We start from the raw sequence: 22559 nt of genomic DNA on the forward strand, positions 1-22559 counted from the left end.
GGCTGTCAACTTCATGGTCTACATGGGGCCATGGAACCAGTTTGGTTGGTTCTTATCCTATTATTTTCAGCAAACCCAATCCACTTTCCGTATATAAACAAAGTTAGCTGAGCCCTTCATCACACACACATATTTATTTCTTCAGCAGCCATCTGAATGGCTTTAAAATTTCTTTCTTTATTTTGAGAGCGGGAGAGAGAGAGTGCAAGCAGGGGAGGGACAGAGACAGAGAGGGAGAGAGAGAATCCCAAGCAGGCTCCACACTGTTAGCACAGAGCCTGAGGTGGGACTCGAGCTCACGAACCTCGAAATCAGGACCTGATTGGAAATCAAGAGTTGGATGCTTAACGGACTGAGCCACCCAAGCACCCCTATTCAGTAACCATCCTGATTGACATCCCTGATGGGTTTAGACATACAACAATCAACACAATGATAAAGCTTTGTTTGCTCCAACTCTACAGTTCCCATGCTCACTGCCTCTGTAGTTTTGTGTAATCTTGTGTAGACTGGCACGCCACTTTTCCCTTTTCTTTTCTTTTTGTAAGTTTATTTATTTATTTTGATAGAGAGCTCAAGTGGGGAGGGGCAGAGAGAGAGAAGGAGAGAGAGAACCCCAGGGAGGCTCTGCACTGTCAGCACAGAGCCCAACACAGGGCTCAAACTCAAGGACCGTGAGATCATGACCTGAGTGGAAATTAAGAATCGGAGACTTAACTGACTGAGCCACCCACATGTCCCAGCATATTATTTTTTCTTCTTCCTCCCCAAGTTATCTTCCTGTCAAAGCTATTTCTCTAAAATGCAAATATTAACATAGCACGCTCCCATTTAAATCACTTCAAAGGCTCCCAACTATCTATGACAGCACCGTGCCATAAACAACAATGATGAAAGTGTTCTGTAAATGAGCTTTTCAATATGGCGCCCACTAGCCATGTGGAGCTATTGAGCCCATCAAGAGTGGCTGGTAAGAATGGGAAACTGAATTAATTTGTAAACATTTTAACTCAGTTAAATTGAATTTGAGATAGCCATATATGGCTTGGGTTGTCCATACTGGATGCTACAGATCTAGGAGATGAAGTCCAAGTGGCTTAGCATGACATACAAGGGCTTCCATCATTCAGTTCCTCACTGCTTCTCCAGTCCCAGCCACCAGTGTTCCATGCCTTTCCTGTTCACTAGCAAGATCAGACACCCTGTAGCTCTCCAACTGTGCTTTGCGAGACAATGAGGCTATGACTGTGAACAAGCTATTCCCTTGGCCTTATTCTACGTGTCTATCTTTCCTGACCTTGCACAATTGCCATATTCTTTATGATCCTTTAATACAAACCTGAAATGTATTTCACCAAGGACTCTTTCTTGCCCAAGCCAGAAAACCAACGAGTTCTTTAGTTATTTTTACCTCCTGTATGTGGTGGTTATGTTACTGTGCTAATAACACTAAATTGTAATTACTTACCGAACTGTCGGGTTTCTTGGAAACAAATTCATGACTTAATTTGTCGGGTGGTTGGTTGGTTTCTCCAGCACCTCTCACATTATCTGGGGTAGAATGGTCACCTCATGGGTGTCTGTTTAATTAGATGTCATTGAATTATTTAATTGGCCTTATGTAAACAAAACCATTCGCTGTTCGACTTTTATTTTTCCCGATTCAGGGGTTATCCTTTGGAATCGGTTTTAAGTGAAACACTGACACATCTCATTTTCTTGGCAATAGAAAAGGGCAGCTGTAAGCTGTCTGTAAGTCCAATATCCAGTTCTTCCGGCCCACAGAGTGTGAGAATGGAAAGCCATTAAAAGTACAAAGCCTCTGTTTTCAAAACAAGACCTTATTCAGTTGGAAGATTGTGTCTCCTAGATCACTTGCCAAATTTTAGCTGTAAACGGGTGATGGGCATTGAGGAGGACACTTGTTGGGATGAGCACTGGGTGTGGTATAGAAGCCTATGTGACAACACATTACATTCATAAAAAAATAAAATAAAATACAGGCAGTGCCCGTGTTTTCATAAAATATATATGTTAGATCTGTCCTTTGCACAGTTTAAACTGTTACAGCAATTTCTCTCCGTGGACGGAAGCAACTTCTAGCAAGTTCACTCACGTCAGTACTAGACTCCGTGTGGGCATCCGTGAATTTTGACCTGGAAAACACCATGAATCACCCTGTCATTTTTTTTCTATCCCCTAGCTCTCTTAAGCCTCGTATCCATATAGCCCTTCCCAGTTTACAAGGCGCATTTGTCTCTATTATCTCATTTGATTGTTGTAAGAATCTTTCAAAGTAGGCAGGGCAAAATCAGTTATTCTGTATTCATAAGAAAGGAAGAAGGGAACAGACACGCCTCTTACCCAAGTTCTTCCAGCCGGCAGGAAAGGGGCCGAAATCTTAGTCTGCCCGCAAGTCCAGACCTATTTTCCCCACTCTCTGTACCCCCAGCCAAACTCCGCTGGGACCAGGAGCTTGCAGCCCGCGGTAGAAGTCTTCCCCCGATGGTGGCCTCAACGTGAGACCGTGCTCTCACTATGTCATCCCGCTGTTTCCTCTCTGGAATGTTGCTTCTAGTAAATGAGGGGGAAAATTGCCAGCGACAGCTTGATAACTACCCCCAACCACAGTCGACAGGGGTTACCTTCAGTCACAAGTTGGGAAGTGGTCTCCACGGAAACCCAGAAGTGGAGCGATTTCTCAAATGCGTCTCAACAGCAAGAGCTCGGTTATAAACTTTGTCAAAAGGCTAGAGTTACACCTCAGGAGAGGGGAGAAAGGGCTCCATATATATATATATATGTATATATATATATATATGTATACATATATAATATATGTTGTATGTTATATATATAAAATCATCTTACCTATATAAACATACATAAACATAGAATAAATATATTTATATTTTTATATTTTATATTTATATATTTACATTTATATTTATATATTTATATTTATATATTTTATAAATATATATATTTATATATTATAGATATACGTAAATTGTCTTTTGGTCATTGAGATACGCCATATTGTATATTGTATACGGTATGTCTTTTGAATCTCATTTGATGCAATAATGCTTCCTCTTTACCTGTTTACCGTCTCCTGAATTCAGGAATTTTGGTAGTACTACCCAGGTGAGAGCGTGTTATAACAAAAATCTCAGAAAAATTTCGTAACCAAACCTTCTTGCGTGGAATTCATGTTCCGATGGGGTCTACTTCGTGGTAAATACGTCACTGTTTCAAATCTAGTTCATTATGAGGTTTCCTGGTATTTCACATGAACAGAGTAAGGCGTCCACCAAATGTGAAAGAAGTAATGTGTTGTTTTGTTTTGTTTTGTTTTGTTTTGTTTTGTTTTGTTTTGTTTTTTCCAGGTGCCTTTCATAGGCACGAGAACTAAGGTACTCTCTCTTTTCCGCCAAGTTGCTGGGATGAAAACATCTGGTCGTTCGTTCAGTCTGTCTCAAAGGCCACTAGCTTGCTCGGCAAACACGGACTTCTCTCTGCTTCTCTCTGGACCTTCTACTCCTCTTGAGGAGCCCTCTTTTGATTGTTCCTGGGCTCTAAGTCTCCTCGGATTAGTATTTTGCTCCACACAGGTTGAATAGCAGGTAATGGGCTCGGTGTTCCCACTTCTAGTTAGATGTCCTGGCTGAACATAAATACAGAATAGGACAGAGATAAGTAAGGGCCAAAAATAAACTACAGTTAACTCTTATTTATGGGAAAATATCTACAACTTGTGTTCAGTACCGAGCAGGAAACCTGCATCCTTTCTACTTCTGGACTGCTCACCTAAACCACTTGTGGTGAATCTGAGCAGACGATATATTTTTAATTATGGATGACCAGTTGTTAAGAGTGTGTGCGTTGCTGTGTAACAAAGGGCCCCCACGTTCAATGGCCTGAACCAACAATGCTTTATTATTTCCCACAATTTAGTGGCTCAGCTGGACATTTCACCTGCCCCATGCACTGCTGGCTGAAGTCACATATTCATTTGCATTAATTTAAGAGATTGACCGGGGCTAGAATGTCCATAGTAACCTCATTCACATGCTCACGTAGGAGTTGATAGGGGTCTCAGAGCTCATGTAGGTAGGTCACGTAGGAAGACTGCAATGTCTGGAGGTCAGCGGGCCCTCTCTCTCCATCAGGGTGGCTGGGACCTTACGTGGTGGTTCAAAAAAGCGAAAGATGAAGCTACCAAAACTCTTAAGAGTTCGAGTCAGAATTGCCAGAGTGTTACTTCCGCTGCCTTCTGCTGATTAAAACAAATCAAAGCCTAGCCAAGCTTCAAGAGGCAGAATCCACCTGTCAACGGGAAGAGCTCCATGTGCATACAAAAGTGGAACATAAGAAGAGTCATTTGTGACCATATTTGGAGACAACCTCCCAGCCTGCCCTGTAGCCACAGCGATTTATGTGCCTCCCATGTGCAAATATTATCTGCCCAACCCAAAGATCTTCAGTGTCATTCAAACAGTGCCTCAGACTGAGACCCAAAGCCAGGATTTAAAGCCGGGTCTGGCTGTGGCTAGATGTGGATGAAACTACTCAGCTAAGTTTCCTCTTGCTCTGGCGACTTTGGAAACCAAAACACTAACACCACCACCAAAAATAAGCCCAGCCAAGTGCCTCGCCTCACACAAATACGCCCAATATAAACAGCAAGACAAGAACAGAATAACCATAACAGACACACCTGTTCATGAAGTCAGGCACATATAGTGAGCTCCCCAGCCCTGGGGATGGGAAATGTCCCTTGGTTAGGGTCCAGTTCTGCATCTGAGAGTAGTTCCCTACTCCACAACTTTCCTCCGCTCTGGGCTCTGTGCTCAGGGTCATTCTGTCTTTCGCATAAATAAAGGGCTCACGCTTACAGCTAAGTAGCTTTCTCATCCTATTTTAGGCCAATATGTAGGGTTGGGCACCCAGAGGACTCTTGCTACTTTGCACTTTAAAAAAACATTTTTTTTTTACTGTTTTTTAATTTATTTTTGAAGGAGAGAGAGAGAGACAGAGCATGAGTGGGGAAGGGGCAGAGAGAGAGGGAGACACAGAATCCGAAGCAGGTTCCAGGCTCTGAGCTGGCAGCATAGAACCCGACGCGGGCATGAACCCACGAGCTGTGAGATCATGACCTGAGCTGAAGTCGGATGCTCAACCGACTGAGCCACCCAGGTGCCCCTACTCTGCACTTTTTATTTGAGTCCAGTTCAGGAGTCTTTTGCTAGTACAATCATTATTAAACCTTATGGGTTTTCTTTTCTTTTTTTCCAAATTTTTTAATTTTTATGTATTTATTTTCAGAGAGACATATAGTGCAAGTCGGGGAGGGGCAGAGACAGAGGCGAGAGAGAAGCCCAGGCGGGCTCCACGCTGTCAGCGCAGAGCCCGACGTGGGGCTCGAACTCACAAAACTGTGAGCTCGTGACCTGAGCCGAGATCAAGAGTCGGACTCTTAACTGACAGAGCCACCCACGCGCCCCTAAACCTTGTGTGTTTTCTATGAATCCTGCTGTGGTCGCCGAAGCCCCATCCATGATTCTCTTTGACACAAGCTTCTCCCTACTTTGGGCTTCTCGGGTTGTTATGGGACAGCAAGATTCTCAGAGACCCTGTTGTCTGGCTGAGAAGATCCACCAGCAAACACTACCTTAAATCTTCCAGAGGTCCTAGAGTTCTTGCACTCCCGATTCCAAGGGGGGACATGTTCACGCTCTTACTGGGAACAACGCTAGTTGCACATGGAAAGGAACCCACCTTGAGGGTAAGAAACTAAGGCTGAAAGAGAAGGACTTGGCCACAATCATAAACCAAGTGGTTAACAAGTGGTTCTATTAAAGTTCAGAGTGCTTTCTGCAACATCCCTCCCCTACGTGATGTTGGAAAGGAACACGGCTTTAAAATACGTTGTTCGGAATATCAGAGATAAATTATCTTCGAAGCATCTTTTTTATCATTATTCATGTCATGGTTATCCCCCTTCATTATGTTCAGCAGAGCTGACAGTGCTAGAAAGATCTAAAGTCAGAGAACAACAATCAGTGCAGAGTTGGAAAGGAAGCCGCGGTGCCTGTGTTTCTGGAACATCTGGAGGAAAAAGCAAATGCCCTTCCTTTTGGGGTTTTAGGGATCTTTTACTTTCCATGAGTTTTCCCCCAAGTCATATAACAAACGCCTTCGAAACACCTTCGACACATCCGACTCTGTTCTCCGCGTTGGAGATTGGCCTTTGAGGTGCTCACGAGGTGGGAGTGTGGACAGTTGACGGTTGGAAGTATAAGCACGTAGTAGAACCGAGAAAGCAGCCCTGCTGGGAGCAGGTGAACGACACCTTGAAGAAAGAGCAGAAATTCGCTAGGAGTCGGTAACTGGAAGAAGACCTGGAAGAACAGACAAGGTCAGTAGTCGGACGGGGTTGGGATGCAGTGTGCGTGATGGGCAGTGATGGGAAGGGAGGCTCTGGGGAGGCTGGAGACATGCTGCACTTTGAGTGGGACAAGAAAGCTGCCGAAGGAAAGAAATGGCAGTCGTGTTCTGGGCCAACTGCAAATCAGAGGCCGTTGACCCTGGATCAGAATTTAGACTTTCCTATTTAGTGGTCAAGATAATGATTAAAAACATTTTTTTTTAAATGTTCACTTATTTTTGAAAGAGAAAGAGAGAGAGAGAGAGAGAAAGAAAGAAAGTGGGGGAGGGGCAGAGAGGGAGGGAGAACAGGAAGCAGGCTCCAGGCTCTGAGCTGTCAGCACAGAGCCCAACGCGGGACTCGAACCCACAGACCTCGAAATGATAACCTGAGTCGATGTTGGACACTTAACTGACTGAGCCACCCAGGCGCCCCCCAGTCAAGATAATGTCTACTCAACCGAGTTTCCTCTCTGCTGTTGTTCTGTATGGTCACACACCTTGGTGGCGAGAGCACAGCCATCTCAGGGAGGCAGTGCGTGAAAAAGGCATGTGGTCACAAAGTCAGGGAATGTCAACAAAGACACGTGAGTGCTGAGGAAGCGAGCATACTGAGTGCATCTCCATTTTCTGATCAGGTCACGCCTGGTACTCTGACAGGCATTGCAAATTTGCTTGTAAATCGTGTACCCGTGCTTCGGGACCATTGCCACGAGGCAGTCAGAACAGAAGTTGTGGAACATGCTTTAGGCAAAGTGAGTAGACATTATTTGAAAACATCATTTATTTTTAGAGCCGGCAGCATTTCACCAAAATGAACATTAGAGATCATATAGCCGAAAATCTGCTACTAGTTAAAAGAGAGAGAGAGCGAGAGAGAGAGCGCGCGAGCCTAATTCTCCTGTGCCCACAGAAACCTGGCCAGGTGGCTATTCAGATTTGCGTCAGACCTCCAAAGGCTGGTTACCTGTTTAACCTCCACCATGGCTCAAATACAAGGCTGAGGGCCAGACCAGTCATACTCTCAAAGAGGCAATCAAGCTGCCTAGCAAAGAAAACAGAGGCAGCGAAGAGGCGTGATGCCATGAAATAAATTAGAATGAACATCCCATTTTTATCTCCGTGGCAGGCGGCCCATTCCATTCTTTGCATGCTATTTTCATATGTTAACAGCAGCTTGAGAGCTGAATAGGAGGAGAGAAGGAATGGTTTAACGGAATGAGAGGGGAGGCGAGAGGGAAAAACACTTGTTATTAACCCAGAGCCAGTAAAACCCAGTTGTTCCAAACGGAACCGGCCGTCCGTTCAAGGGCTTGGCCTTGAAATGGGGAATGTACTGCCTTCACCCGGTCTGGGCCCCTCTGCCTCTCCCCCTAACCTTGTTGCTATGGCTTTTGCAAGCCTTGATCGAAGACAATGACATTTCCCTGATTCTTCCCCAGTGGTCTGTCCAGCTGGGTCAATGGAACCCGAGCTGGGGCTTGGAACGCTCCCTTAACGGAGAGACGAGAGGCTTCTCCAAGTTCAGCAGCCCTGCACGCACACCCCTCCGGTTCCGTGAGCTGGCCCAGTGCTGCGGAAGGCATGATGCTGTATGATGGGCCGGGTGCCAAGCACTGAGATCGTTCTAGAAAATGGCCAGTTTCAATGGCAGATTTTATCCATTAAAACCTATTACTAGTTCCCTCCCAGAGCCCAGCTGGTTCCATTATAGAAAATTGGAGTGAAGTGATGTCAGGTTTGTGCCATAAAAATGAATAGGAATCTTGCTTTCCATTATTTTAAATTGCAGATTGTTGCACAGATATGTATTTATTTTTGTCATTTCTCTCTGGCCCTGGTTGAGGGTCTGACCCTTGAATAATGAATAAACAGAAAGACACATGTTGGCACTTGAGCCTTGCCTGTGTCGCCCTGGTTTTTCCTTCCATTTGTGACAAATTTAAAAAATGCAACACTCTTAAATGGGTTTATAATCCGCACTCTTTTAAGCTGTCACTCAATCTCTGTCTCAGAAAATAGGCTATTGAAGCTAAGGAGGAAATATTTCATAGAGACCTCAACATGGGAAACTTATTTCCAGTTTTAGAGGCAGTCTTTCGGCTGCCTCTAAAGTAGCTGCAGAATTAAAATAAGAACTTGGAGTAATTGTTGCTTATTGAGATAAAGGAGGTTCATTTGGAAATGCCAAATACACTTTAGCGGCCTTAAAAATGATGGCTTCTTTTGTTTGGGCATAATCGAGTTTTCTAGATGTTTCTTTCAGACCCGGGATTTTTATAGGACGACTCTCAGGAGTAGGCAGAAAGGGCAGAGCAGCAGTGAATATAACGGTAGTGACCATGGGTTCATTATAAAGTATTTTATTGGTAAAAAAAGGTTTTATCTCTTGTTGCTCCAGCACTTAAATGGCTACTGGGGTCTAAAGACCAAAAATATAATAAGTCCTAGAATTACTAGACACATGAGAAGCAGTTGAAGTTCTGTAGAGATAAGAGAATTTATCCCCCACGACAGCCTCGAGTTTCGGGAAAATGTGTCACTCACAACGGCCATGAGGATCACAGGACCACACGAATAAAAAAAAAAAAAAGCCAGCAAACAAGTAATAATTGTTTGAATTTTTTTAAGTGCAAACGTTATTGTTTTCAGAGATGCAGAAAATAACCTGGTGCATATTTCCTTGCCAGGAATAAATAATACATTAATTGCCATTATTGGCATATTAATTATGCCAATAATTAATTATATTATTATAACATAATATATAATATAATATAATATATTAATATAATAATTGCCATTATTGGCATATTAATTATGCCAATAATTAATTATATTATTATATTATATTATTATAATATAATATATTAATATAATAATTGCCATTATTGGCATATTGATTATGCCAATAATTAATTATATTATTATATTATATTATTATAATATAATATATAATATATTAATATAATAATTGCCATTATTGGCATATTAATTATGCCAATAATTAATTATATTATTATATTATATTATTATAATATAATATATAATACAATATATTAATATAATATATTATATATTATTGCCATAATTGGCATTATTAATTGCCATTAATAAACTAATTACAAAGTATGACGAGTGGATTTCAGAAATGATGGTGGCATGAGAGTCAACTGCACAGATGGTCTCCACTAAGTTCCATTCTTCTAGGTGAATCCAAGCCTAAGTCTGCCCTCACTGACAATGGCCGTAATAACACAGGCTCTGGCCTGTCTCAAATGTCCCCATCTTGACATCCAGCCCTGTGGCCGACTGTGAAGAGCCGAGCTTCAGGCTGAGGGGACCGCAATTTTCCCACTGTCACATTTGAATGTGAGAAGCGGAGAAGTGCCTTTACTCTCCCCGAATCTGTCTTACCCTGAGCTCTTTGGCAGGCATGAGGTTGAGACATTAGATCTCCGTCATCACCAGAACTCGAAGTTTTATTTATTTATTTATTCTTTATATTTGAGCACAGAGCCTGACATGTGGCTTGATCTCATTGAACTGTGAGATCATGACCTGAGCTGAAGTCAAGAGCTGGATGCTTAACCGATTGAGCCACCCAGGCGCCCTGACATGGACATTTTCTAAGCACAGAGAGTCCCCTGCATGAGGGCATGTCCACCAGCATGTGTTATACCTCCAACAGGCTCCTTGATGAGTCTAGGAGTCCCAATGCCTGGGCCCCATGACCTACCCATGACTCTATCTCATTCATCTCTCAAGTCCTCCAAGTTGCCAGGTAGGACGGTAGCAGTTCTCCTCCCGATCTTGGAGAAGTTTCTCCTGCTTTGGTTTGGCCAATTGTGTCTTCCTTTTCATGCTCCGCTCTCCAGCCTTCCTCTTCCTTCCAGATCTGTCTCCTGCCACTGGTCTTTAGAAACACATTGACGCCCCACCCCGACTCCTTACTGGAAGGAGACGTTGAAACCTGACAGTTTTTGTGACGTCTTAAAACACGTCTTAAATCTAGATTCAAGTTCTGACTCTATCACTTTAGGAAAGCTGATTAAGCTGTGTCTCGGGGTTTGTAACAGTAGCACAAGAACAGTGCCAACCTCATAAGGTCACTGGGAAAATTAAATGAGAAAAAATACACATTTACATTCACCAGCTCAATGCACGTAAGAAATACTGATAAAATAACTCTCATGAAGATGGAATTGTGGCTTCTCCATTCATTAGATCCTGTGCTTTAGTTCTTGGGAGGAGTCGTTTTCCTGGACCCACATCTTTTCTGAAACCAGTTGGCGATTTGCATTAGAAAGAACCTGCAAATGTGACCTGATTTGGGGAAAGGTCTTTGTGTGTGTGTGTGTGTGCGCGTGTGTGTAGGGGGAGGGGGTTGCCTGTGTAATCAAATTAAAAATTGTGAGATGAAGAAACTATCCTGGATTACCCAATGGGCTCTAAATGCCAACATGAGCATCCTTATAAGGAAAAGGCAGAGGGGGATAAACACAAACAGGGGAGCAGGCCATGTGCAGACAGAGCAGAGAGATTTGAACGTGCTGGCCTTGAAGGCTGGAGGGCCGTCACCACAGGCCAAAGAAGGCCAGCAGCCAACGGAAGCTGAAAGAGGCAAGGAACAGATCCCACCCCCTTCCTGAGCCTCCACAAGGAGAGTGGTCTGCCCAACACCACGATTTTGGCTCAGACACTACTTTTGGATGTTTCGCCTCCAGAACTGCAAGAGAGAGTCCATTTGCATTGTTTCAAGTCACCAAGTTTTTAATTCGTCATGGTAACCACAGGAAATTAGCACAGCGGGGGGAAAAAGGAAAGTCGATGACAAGAACGTAGGAAAATCTGGTGGCAGTGGAGCGATCATAACAACGCTCCCTCCCTTGTAAAATGAATGCTTCGCCCCCCCTTATGAAATTAACAGGAATCGGAGGGGCTTTCAGAGTATACTGACATGTTACTGAAATTACCATGACATAGGTATAGACATGAAGTAAATCCCCCCAATGAGAAAGTCTGGCATAACAGCTTCCAAGCCAAAACACAAGGACCTTCCACCACAGTAAACTACGTCCAGTGTGGCCTCAACGAGTAAGGCCAAGGACCTAGCAGCGTGGAGAGTAGACTGAGTTCTTCCAGCTCCCTGTACAGCCACGGAAATAATGTTAAGTTCTGTGTTTCGCTAATGAAACAATAGAGCTCTATGCCAGTATGGCTTGCGAGATCTGTTCATGGTATATGACTGGCATCTGCTTTATTGTACTAGGGAAACACAGACCAAACAAAGTTGAATGTTCATAATGTTTTTCACTTGGGTCCTTTGGGTCAACCATGGAAGATGGCCGATGAGGTACACGCTGAGATTATTATGAAGGTCCGCACACGTGCACACAGAGATTACCATAGACATCCCATCTTCTTCCCCAAATTAGAGCTTAATTCATGGGTGAGAGCAAACCTTGAAATTAGGGATTTTCTGTTCCATTAGAGAATAAAAGAAGGATGCACACTATCCCTGAAACAGAGCCCAGGCACTCAAATATAAAGAAAGAGAGCAGATAGCAACAAAGCAAACAGTTTGCAGAATCAGCTGTCAGGCAGATTCTCAGATTTCTATTTGAGAGTTATCGCCACGATATAGCAGAGAAGTTTAAAAATAATGGAAAAGAATGTACAGAACGAGATATTAAAATATTATAAGAATTCAGTACTTTGGTTACTATTGGTTTTTACTTTAACGAGAAAGATGATCAACATGGCGGTCAGAATAGAAAGATGGAATCTGTCAATAAAAAGAGTCCCTCCCACGGAAAGTAATCACCACCCCTCTAAAAATAAGGCAACCAATTCAAAATGTTATCTTCAAAACTAGTATGGAAAAATCCAAAGATTGGAAATCAAGAGGACAAAATAAATTCAAATAAACGAGACAAATCCCTTAGGAAGATTTTAAATTTGAAGGATAAAAAGATAATCCGGTGACCTTCAGGAAGGGGAACAATTTACTTTCAGAGGAGTTAAAACCAAGTTAGTTTCAGATTTTCTTTCTGTCATTATCGATACCTCAACACCTAGTTGGTTAGCATATGTCACATCTCAGGCCCAGAAAGGTATTCTCAGGTCTGCAGAGTCTCAGATACATGTTGCCCCAAAGGCCTTTGGGGGAAATAAATAAATAACTAAATAAAACTGGAAAATATTTTGAACAATGCAGAGATGGTACTTTTTAAAGAACAACTGATGATTGACCTTTACAGTTATTATGTGGAATGGAGAATTAAGAAAATAACCCCATTGACAGTAACATCAAAAAAAAAAAAATCCTTAGGAATACACTTAACAAAGGAGGTGAAAGACTTTTACAATGAAAACTACAAAACATTGCTGAAAGAAATTAAAGAAGACACAAATAAATGGAAAGTGGTCCTGGATTCTTGGATTGGAAAACTTAATATTCTTAAAATATCTGTATTTGTAATCCCTATCAGTCATCAATCTGATGACGTTTTTTTTTTTTTTTTTTTAGAAATAGAAAAAAAAAATATGCTAAAATGCATATGAAATCTCAAAGGATCCTGAATGACCAAAATAACCTTGATAAAGAAAAACAAAGCTAGGGGCACCTGGGTGGCTCAGTCGGTTGGGCATCCGACTGCAGCTCAGGTCATGATCTCACAGTCTGTGAGTTTGAGCCCCGCATCCAGCTTTTGTGCTGACAGCTCAGCGCCTGGAGCTGCTTCGGTTTCTGTGTCTCCCTCTCTCTCTGCCTCTCCCCCACTCATGCTTTGTTTCTCTCCCTCTCTCTCAAGAATAAACATTAAAAACATTTTAAGAAAAATAAAGCTAGAGGACTCATGCTTCCTGATTTCAAAACATATTACAAAACAACAGTGAACAAAACAGTATGGTACTGGCCTAACGATGGACATATGAACCAATGGGACAGAACAGAGATAAACTGTTGTGCGTGTGGTCAAATGATCTTCCACAAGGGTGACAAGGGAAAAGAATAGTCTGTTCAACAAATGATGTCGGGAAAACTGGATGTCCACATGCGAGAGAATGAATTTGAACCCTTCCCTTACACTGTACACGAAAGTCAACTCAAAACAAATCAAAGGCTACACATAAAACTTGAAACTACTGAGAAGAAAACATAGGGAAAAAGCTTCAGGCCATGAGATTTGACGATGATTTCTTGTATGCGACGCTGAAGTCCCATGCAACAAAAGCAAAAACAGAACCTGTGGAGCTCTGTCAAATTTTAGAACTTTTGTGCGGCAGAATAAACTGTCAATAAAGGAACTAAATTCCATAATATGTGACAACATGGACTAACTTTGAGGACAATATGCTAGGTGAAATAAGCCGGTCACAGAAGGACAGATACTACATATTCTGCTTAATAAAGTACGTAGAGTAGTCAAATTCTTAGACGGTAAGAGAGTCATTGTCAGGGGCTGGCGGGGGGGGGGCGGCGGGAGGGAGGAAGGGAGGAGTTGTTCGCATGATGTAGAATTTCAATTTTGCAAGAGGAAAACATCCCAGCAATCTGTTACACAACAATATGCACATAGTTAACACGACTGTATGGTACATGTAAAAATGCTTAGGAGAAAATTTTCTGGTTTTTACCATGATAAAAAAATTGGTTTATATTGGTTTGACATGATATTGATTAGGTACCTATGAATTGTGAGAACATGACATGTGAGGAGATGATGTTGGCAGAAGTGTAAATAGTTTATTGTTCTACTGTTCCCATCTTAGTAGCATTTTAAGGCAAATAGTTGTGTATGTACTAAGTACTCAGTAAATGTCTCTTGAGTGAATGAATGAGGGGGTTCATTCGCTGGAAGACAACATAGGCATAATAAAGGAGCATAAAATAGATAATTTAAAATAGGAGTGAAGATTTCAGAGCAAGAACAAAAATTATAATCCAGAAGTGAAGAGTACAGCACCGGGCATTTAGTCAATAGTATTGTAGTAACGCTGTATGGTGACAGAGGATGGGTGAGCCCACTTATCGTCGTGGCCACTAAATAACGGACGTAATTGCTGAATCACTAGGGATACACCTGACACTAACATAACATCGTGCGTAAACTGTTCTTCAATAAAAAAAAAACCGAGAAATTAAAAAAAATATAAGCAACATACATTCTCATTTTTAAAAGGGTGGTAAGTCTCAGATTTAATTTTTTTTTCCTTCACGTATTGGTTACTTTTAAGAGAAATACTAAAACAAAATGGGACGAGACCCCCGGAATTGCCACGTGGGGTCAATTACGTGAATGGAAATGGGAAGTTCAGGGTCAGCAATATTAAAACCAAATCGGGTATTATGTTTAATATGTTCCGTCAGATTTAAACGGAGTATTCACGGTAAAGCATAGCAAAGATTTAACAAAATGAAAAGTGTTGGAAATGAAAAAGAAGTCTAAGAAGCCCCATGTAGTCCAAGTTCTCAGCTTTTTCTCCTCAGTTGGTGACTCATTAAGTGAGAAGTGATAGATAAAAGTTAATAAATGACATCATAAAGAGAAGCCAGTAGGTATAGTCATAATCTAAGCCCCTGCAAACTAAACATTTCTGATGACTTTTGTTCACAGTCGAATACTGCTTTTCCTCATGATGGGAGGTCATAAAGCCTGAAAAAAAATGCAGAAAATTAAAAAAAAAAAGAATCAGGTGTGTATTCACAGGATGGAACCCCAAACCATAACGAGTGAAAAAGTAAGTTGCAGAAGAATTATTACAGGGTACCACCATTTATACAAAGGGGGAAAATGTGGGGCGCCTGGGTGGCGCAGTCGGTTAAGCCTCCGACTTCAGCCAGGTCACGATCTCGCGGTCCGTGAGTTCGAGCCCCGCGTCGGGCTCTGGGCTGATGGCTCAGAGCCTGGAGCCTGTTTCCGATTCTGTGTCTCCCTCTCTCTCTGCCCCTCCCCCGTTCATGCTCTGTCTCTCTCTGTCCCAAAAAAATAAATAAACGTTGAAAAAAAAAAAAATTAAAAAAAAAAAAAAAAAAAAAAAAAACGGGGAAAATGTGAGACAGCGATATAAGTCATCCATAATTATTATATATGCTCTGTTTTTAACATTATTGTGTTGTTATATACTAATTACAGCATATAATAACATTAATACTTGTATGATTAATAACTATATTATAATGTTATTATATTTTATTTTTATATTATATTATATTGTATATAATTCCCCTATATAATTATATATAAATGATACTAAATTATATATGTATAAGTAAATAAACACACGCACAGCATAAAGAAATGCACAGGCATGAGAAACATCCCATCCAGGATGTCATTAAGTCTAATAGTGGAAAAAGGTCATGATCCGAAAGACGAGGGACAGAGCCTCTGCTGTCTTCCACGTGGCAGCCAATTTCCTGTATAGGATCCATAACCATATAACTCACTTCATCTGACTCTTGCCACCTTTCTGGTCTCACTTCCTGTCACCTGCCCCCTCGTGGTCCAGGCTCAGCTATAGTTGATTTCAGCTATTGGTTGGTGCCATGATTCCTCCAAAGCTTCTGAGGCTTTGGATGTGCTCTGTGCCCTTACCTGATCCAGATCTCGTTTGACAGGTGTCAGTTTATTTATTTTTTTAATTTTTTTTTTTTTTTGAGAGAGAGAGAGAGAGAATCCCATGATGGGCAGAGAGAGAGAGAGAGAGAGAGAGAGAGGAGGTGGGCTCACCTGAGGCAGGGCTCCAGCTCACCTGAACTCACAGACTGAACTCATGACCTGAGCTGAAGTCCGCAGCTTAACCGACTGAGCCACCCAGGTGCCACTGGCAGGTGTCAGTTTAAATGCCAGTTCCCCCAGGAAGCTCTCCCTCCCTACTGAAGCTGGTACAGACCCCCTTCTTTACCCACAGCTCCTTCTTCTTTCCATCTCACTTGATTGTAACCGTTTACAGAGTTGTCTATTCTCCCTTTTACACCATGCATTCGGGACGGTCCTGTCTCATTTATCCGCAGCTGTATCCTCGGCATAGCAAGGAGGGACACAATAAGTGTTTATGGGATGAATGAACAGTCATTGAAGCAACCAAAGAATGGATAAATGCACATGAAGAGCTCCACGCCTGCCCCTCACGCCAGGCAATCTCTCTTCTCCACTGATGACTGGGACTTCCACATTTCTGTCTGTCCTTCCTGTAGGGATACCCGTTTCACGGCAATTCTGATGTCACCCGGCACTTCCTACAGCCCATGGCACCCCCTGAGGTACTAGAAGCGGACCAACATTCTAGTGAATGAGCAGGAGCCCAAGGCAACCAGCCCATAATCCTGCGAGAGGCCAAGGCCAGGTCTAAAATTAAGCCCTGTGAAAGGAGGTATGTTGGGGAAGTATGGTGTTACCCATGTGACAGCCAAGCAGGAGGGGCTTAACGAGGCACTGGCATTCCAAGGAAATGTTGGGTTTAACACAAGAGTTCTGACTCCCGTGTGTATCCCGTGTGTCTATCTCCATCATCTCTGTCTCCAGGTTCCTTCAAATTCAGGCTCTCTAGTTAGGATGGACAGACCACAAGCTCAGACTAGTCAGCAGGGGCAGCAGATCCCAAGGGATAGACAAGAAGGATGATGTGCTCGCCTTAAGTCAAAGTCAACACAGGTAGTTTAACACTCTTGCTGGAGTACTGGGTTCCTTTAAGTACATTATCTTCTTTTGACCTGTAGGAAGGTGATGTGATCTACTAGAGAAAGCTCTGGGCCAGGGGGCAAGAGAAGCTGGTTCTGGCCCATTTTACCAACTGGTTTACCTTCGACAAGTCAACCTACCCCTCCAGACCACAGTGTCAATAATCTGTGAACACCCTAGCTCACTGACACCGAATGTTATTTCATAAAGCAGTGGAAACACCAGGCCCCATCCCCCACAGATGCCGCTTGACCGCTTCCCTAGGCTTATGTGAATATACCGCGACCGATTCATCTTGTCCGTTATTGATGGGTGGAGTTTGTTTCCCAAGATTTGCTATTACGACCAGTGCTGCTCTGAGCATTCCTTGTGCACGTGTGCACCTGTGCGAGAGACTCAGGAGGGCAAATCCCTAAAGAGAAACCACTGGATTGTAGGGTGTGTGCCTCTCCACATTTTGGAGGACCAAACCGGCCTCCAAAACGGTTGCACCAACCTACATCGCCATTAACAGTTTGTCTTGTTCTACAGCCACAGACGCACTTGACATTGTCTGATTTTTCATTCTAAATATTTTGAGTAAGTGCTTTGAATGAGATTCTTCGAGAGTGGATTGTTCTTGGGGTCTGATGTTCCTCTGCTGATGTCCTTCATGTGTGCCTTAATCTGCCTATCCGGTGAGTTTGTAGACAAAGTATCTGCTTGCCTCTTCTGTGTGCCCTCGACATACAAGATTTAAACTGAATTTGAGAAGGAGGACTCCTATTCTGGTGTCTTCTGTTCCATTTCCAGTGTATTTAAAGGCATCAGGTCTACAGTCGTGTCTTGATGTGTATTACAGCTTACTATGAAATTAATTGAAATTGATAACAACGATGTTAGTGAGGTTTAGATCAATTTTAATTGCATGGGTAAGTGTCAAGGTGATTTCACAAGTGATTTCATGTTACTATATCGATGAAAGAGAGGTCTCCTCTAAATGGGATGTGATTGTAGAAGTTACCAGAGAGTATGGATGGCCAAAGAATTCTTTGAACCTGGGCATACGTCTCTGTAGTCCCCTAATGAATTCGCTCAATGAAAAATCCCTTGAAAAGTGTCTCCTTCACCTTTGGAGACCTTGAGATGTCTTGGGTAAAAATAGGCAAGAAATAGACGATAGACAGGCAATGACACTTGGAAGTTTGGCCTGCGGAGTTTTTAGAGCAAGAAGTTACCCTGAAACTAACAGGTTGAAGGTCATTAAAATACAAAAATATGCATCTCCTGAGGATAGAAGATTCTTTCCCGTCCCCCTCAATCATGGGATATTGAAGGAATTACAGCTGGAACAGCCGGATTTTGAGAATGTGTTGCTATACTAACCCCCATGACAAGTCAAAAGGGGCCTGGTTCTTTGCGTGGGAGGCCAGTCTGCCGCTGTGTCGGGAGCAGAATTATCTGGTCGTCTGCCTCTCTGGGAACCATGAGAGATGACAGCTGAGTTCAGAGGAGAGTGTTCTGCCAGCCTAGGAGCTACACGTGTCTCTCCTCCCTTGTCATCCCCGCACACCAGCCTCTGAGCAGCAGCGGCAGGAACGGAGGGGAGGGAGCCCCTTTGAGTCTTCAGAGTTTGCTCCACACTGCAGTGGAGGGACGTTCAGAGAAAACGTCAAGTGGAAAAGTGGCCGAGATAATGAAAAGAGCTTAGGTTTGACTGAATGTTCTTCTGAGAGGGCCTCCGAGTTTGATAGCCACGTCGGATTGCAGACATCATTGGACTGGACTCAAATAGAAGGAGGAAAGAGACGGAAAATGTGATGTGTGTTCCAGCGGTTCAAGTTTCAGAACAGAAGGTGCCTCCGTGAGGGTTAAACTAGCCCTGGATTTAGCTATGGCTGAGATGAGATTCTTCGCACAGGCTGTTGAGTATTACGGTTTTCTTATCGTAAAAAGTATCACATACTTCTGGCAGGAAATATACTTGGTCACTATACTTGGTTTTTCTGAATCTTTGGTTGCTAGTTTCAGTTCACCTGGGGAGGTATCCAGAGAAGGTAGGGTCTCGGTCACCAAGGATAATGACTTTCACTGCCATATTGAGCTTTTGGGCACAGTTAACGTTCCTTGACTTTTGGTGATTAAGAGAACCAAAAGGTAGGTAGGTAAGTAGGCAAGTTGGTTGGTTGGTTGGTTGGTTGGTTGGTTGGTTTATTTATTTGTGAGAAGATTCGCTAGGGGGGGAATATCTATGTGGAGAAATAGGGAAGGAAGAGGCAGTTACAGAGGAGGGCATGGGAAGAATTTAGAATTTCCTTTAGAATTGTCCCTATGGAACCCTTCTGAATTCCCTGTGGGGAGAAGACACAGCAACTTTTCCTTGCCTGAATTCACATGTGTTGAGCTTTCTAACTATTCTTGGTTAGCAACGTTTGAACTAATTCGCCCATCTCAACTGAGTCACGTAAGTGTCTCCTGTCATCTGAGAAATGATAGCTCAGAAGCCCCACAAGTCATAGCAAGGTTGTTGGTAACATATTGGAACCCAAAGGTATCGAACCGCCTGACAGCCACGGAGGTCCATTAAAATACCTCATTTAATCCTCAACGTGACCCTACTGGTCCCCTTTTATAGATGAGTTTATCAAGGCTTTCAAGATACTTACTATCTTCCTTAGAGTCTCTCAACGAGTGAGTTAGCAAATCCAGCCCAACAGCCTTGCTCTTTAAGGAGTCTTTCCATATTTGGCTGTGCTGTGTGCAGTCTGGAATGTGGTTTTGCAGCTAGACCATACTGTAATCTAGAAGCACAGTTATGCTCCCCGGAGACATAGAGCATTATAAATGAAGACTGTTATAAATCCAGACTCAAGAGGGGAGCTTCCTACAGCAAAGCCTGGTGTCGTGCATGGAAAGAGTAGAGTTTCTTTTTGTTTCCACGTATCTAACTACTAATGCCGAGTACCAGGAGAAATGGGGCTGGACGCAGGCTGAAAACATCCCACTAAGGCACCTAGCCTTCCGTGTCCAGCTTCTTCAATTTAGCATAAAGCTTTGGAAATCTATCCGTGCGACTGTGTGCTTCAGTGAGTCTGTTTCCGTTCGTCACGTGTCTCGGATAGACCACGACTTGTGCAACTGTTTACCGGGTCATGGGCGTTATTTGGGTTGGTTCCAGTTTTTTGCTGTCATAAATAACTCTTCTCTGCACTGGGCTTTATGGGAACCTATGTTTTCATTTGTCTTAGATAGTATGTAGGGGTGAAAAACATATAATTTATATATATTTATATATATATAAATATATTTATAGAGTCTGGATACAAGTCATTTGTAAGATACCTATTTTTAAAATATTTGTTCTAGCTGGTGGCTCACCTTTAATTTTCGCTAACAGGATGTTTTTCCTAACTTTCTATTTTATTTTTTTTCAACGTTTATTTATTTTTTGGGGGACAGAGAGAGACAGAGCATGAACGGGGGAGGGGCAGAGAGAGAGGAAGACACAGAATCGGAAACAGGCTCCAGGCTCTGAGCCATCAGCCCAGAGCCCGACGCGGGGCTCGAACTCACGGACCGCGAGATCGTGACCTGGCTGAATTCGGACGCTTAACTGTGCCACCCAGGCGCCCCTCGTGTTTTCTCTTTAATGCAGTTTATGTTGTTGTTGTTGTTGTTGTTTGGAGTTTATGTATTAATTGGAGTTTATGTATTAATGCATTTTAATGCATTTAATGCATGCCTTTTGTCTCCTAGAAGGAAATCTTTGACCAGGGTGCCCAGGTGGCTCATTTCATTGAGAGGCCAACCTTCGATTTTATCCGAGGTCACAGGATAGAGCCCTGCAGCAGGCTTCAGCATGGAGCCCGCTTGGGACTCTCTTTCTCTGTCCCTCTGCCCCTCTTCCCTGCTTGTGCACACTCTCTCTCTCTCTCTTTCTTTCTAAAAAATTAAAAAACAAATTTTTTTTCAAGAAATCTACCAATTCAAGGTCATTAAGATCTACATGTTTTCTCTTACATAGGTCTATAATTGATTTTGAGTTCATTTCTCTATGTGGTGGGGGGTGATGGTTGAGATTCAACTTGTGCGTGTGTGCACCTGTCTATGTAACGGTTTGGGAAACGCGTAAGTTGTCTTGACACCTTTGTTGAAAATAAATTGGTCAGGTACGTGGACACCGTATTCCAACCCATTAATCTACGTGTCTCTCTATATGCCGATATCTGTCTTAATTACTCTAGCTTTACAACAAGTGTCAAAATCAGGTATGAGATTCTTCAGTGTTTCTCTTCTATTGCAAAGTGTTTTTTCAATGTTTATTTATTTTGGAGAGAGAGAGAGAGAGGAGAGAGAGAGAACACGAGAAGGGGAGGGGCAGAGAGAGAGGCAGACATAGAAGCCAAAGCAGGCTCTAGGCTCTGAGCTGTCCACACAGAGCCCGTTGCGGGGCTGGAACCCACGAACTGTGAGATCGTGACCTGCACTGAAGTCAGACGCTTAACAGCCGACTGAGCCACCCAATCACCCCACAAAGTTTTGTGGGCCATGCTTAGGTTCTTTGCCTTTACACATACATTTTTGAACCTACGTCTAACATCCTGCTGGGAATTTGATTGGCATTAAATCCATAGATCGGTGTGAGGAGCACTGACATCTTAACAACACTAGGCCATCCAGTCCACGAAAAAGCTATATCTCTACATTTATTTAGGCTTTCTTTGATTATTTCATTAGTGTTTCATAGTTTTCAGAAACGATCTATGTTCGGTTAGATGTCGACCTGAACGTGTCTCTTTTCTTGCTGCTATTGTAAATTGCACTCCTTTAAAATGGTGTTTCCAATTGTTCATTGCTAGTTACGGAAGTATAATTGATTTTTAAGCATCGTACTCATTTCCTACAAATTTGCTACACTCAGTCCTAGAACTTTTTTTTTTCCATATTTCTTGGGATTTTGTACATAGATAATCGTGTGATTTGTAAATAGAGACAGTTTTATTGCTTCCATTGCAATCTATCTGCCTTTATTTCACTGTCTTCCCTCACTGGGTTAGGACTTGTAATTCTATGTTGCATGGCTGGTGAGACCGACTCTTGTCTTGCCTTGTTCCCAGCCTCGGGGTAAAAGCATATTGTTTTTCCAGAAGCTCTTGATCAGGTTGAGAAAGTTCCCTTCTAAGTCTACTTTGCTGAACGTTTTTATTAACATTAATGAATGCTGAATGATCAAATGATTTTTATAATTTATATGAGTATGTAGTGTTTTCTTTTAATGTTTTTCTGTTGCTGTGTCAGGCTACATTTACGGGCATTTGAATGTGGAACAAGTCTTTGTATTCCCAGGCGATCTCTTTAAATATTTTGTGCTTTGGTCTGGGACAAAATTACGTTACCTGGGGTTATCTATAACTTTTGAGTTTTACACCTTCTGAGGCAAGTCTAGAACGAGCTTTAGTCTAG

At 42.6% G+C, this 22559-nt stretch overlaps 1 long non-coding RNA gene across 1 annotated transcript in view; it reads left to right on the forward strand.

Moving 5' to 3' along the window:
- Positions 1-22559, forward strand: part of LOC123589785 — a 560443-nt gene that overhangs the window by 522123 nt on the left and 15761 nt on the right. The window lies entirely within an intron of this gene.

The sequence above is a fragment of the Leopardus geoffroyi genome, chromosome E3 (assembly GCF_018350155.1).
Source record: "Leopardus geoffroyi isolate Oge1 chromosome E3, O.geoffroyi_Oge1_pat1.0, whole genome shotgun sequence".
Taxonomy (NCBI): Eukaryota; Metazoa; Chordata; class Mammalia; order Carnivora; family Felidae; genus Leopardus; species Leopardus geoffroyi.